At 54.0% G+C, this 1586-nt stretch overlaps 1 non-coding gene and 1 pseudogene across 1 annotated transcript; both read right to left on the reverse strand.

The window, feature by feature from the left end:
• The window catches only part of LOC128308323 (uncharacterized), a 3833-nt pseudogene extending 3643 nt beyond the window's left edge, over positions 1–190 (reverse strand).
• Positions 191–587: 397 nt separating this feature from the next.
• Positions 588–745, reverse strand: LOC128308329 (5.8S ribosomal RNA). The gene has a single exon (XR_008288215.1). It is a non-coding gene; the product is annotated as a 5.8S ribosomal RNA (ribosomal RNA).
• Between the last annotated feature and the right edge of the window lie 841 nt (positions 746–1586).

Here is a 1586-nt window from a genome sequence, read left to right on the forward strand (position 1 = left end):
TGCACCGTAAGTGGTAGATAACGGACCGGTCCAGTACACGGAATCGGACAGACGCGAGGTACGCGCCGTCCCTACGTGCTGAGCTTATCCCGTTTCGCTCGCAGCTACTCAGGGAATCCCTGTTGGTTTCTTGTCCTCCCCTTATTAATATGCTTAAATTCTGGGGGTTCTCACACATCACTTGAGGCCTACGTTGGATTTTTCCCGAATGGTAAATAGTAGCACGCACTTGTTCGCTTGTATCCAGCGGGTGGGCGTACCGCACGCGTTACACGACTCGGCCAGACGGCGGGTCCCGGCAACAGACGGCAAGCCAGGTGTTCAAGGGCTTCCGGTGCTCCCAGGTTGTCTTATAGCCGAAGTTCGAACCGTGCGACACGACACGCACCCACTGGGCCAACTGTACCGCCTTACCATTTCAGCGCCCAAGGTCCCCCGCGGAAGGGGTCCGAGCACGCCATGATGCACAGTGCGCCAAACGCGTGTGTTCAAGCCTGCGACACACTCCCGGGCGTGCTGCTCGCCCAGGCGTGCCGCTGGTACGCGGGCGTCCTGTAGTTATGGAATAGTGTGTAACAAGAATTGGTAGGCACTCAAGAATGTGTGCATCGGTCGGGTTTAAACGTCCGATGCGCCATATGCGTTCAACGTGTCGGTGTTCATGTGTCCTGCAGTTCACATTCTGACGCGCATTTAGCTGCGGTCTTCATCGATCCATGAGCCGAGTGATCCCCTGCCTAGGGTTTTGGTATGTTCAACTGTCTCCTATGTTTTCGTTATGCGCTAGGTGCATCTCTCACAACTTAAGTTCCCCGGACAGCGTAACCGTGCACCTCTCGGTTCCTTCGAAGCCGTCCAGGGTGGACAAGGATGACCATTGGTCTTCCTTCCCATTGATCGACGCGCGATGTGGGCGGCATCGGCGCGATCTTGCACAACTTTCGTTCTCTTGATTAGGTTCTCTCTCGCTCGAGGCCAGTGTTTAAATATGTTCTAGTGGGTCTTTACCTTCGCCCATGTGTCACACACTTTACGCGTTCGATGGCTGCCATTGGGAGTGTGCGCACAGGTACGAAGGCCACTGGCCTACGGTCGCGCACGCTCAATATCGTAGTATAGACACACCTCTCTCGCGGGTCTAATTGGCGTGCGCGGCCCCCAAAAGGTAACATAGCAGTTTGTTCTGCTGATACCGTGTTTCTCTATCTCTCTAACCAACTCACACAACAACATATATGTATTGATCGGTAATGATCCTTCCGCAGGTTCACCTACGGAAACCTTGTTACGACTTTTACTTCCTCTAAATCATCAAGTTCGGTCAACTTCGGCCATGCCAGCTGCAGCTCACGAAGGAACCGCGGAAGGTGTGCCTCCAGAGACCTCACTAAATAATCCATCGGTAGTAGCGACGGGCGGTGTGTACAAAGGGCAGGGACGTAATCAGCGCTAGCTAATGACTAGCACTTACTAGAAATTCCAGGTTCATGGGGACCGTTGCAGTCCCCAATCCCAACTAAATGAGCATTTGGGTGATTTCCCGTTCCTCTCGGAATGGGGGCGCCAATTGGCGAGAACACGCTGCT

Source organism: Anopheles moucheti (genome assembly GCF_943734755.1).
Source record: "Anopheles moucheti chromosome X unlocalized genomic scaffold, idAnoMoucSN_F20_07 X_unloc_32, whole genome shotgun sequence".
In the NCBI taxonomy this organism is placed as follows: Eukaryota; Metazoa; Arthropoda; class Insecta; order Diptera; family Culicidae; genus Anopheles; species Anopheles moucheti.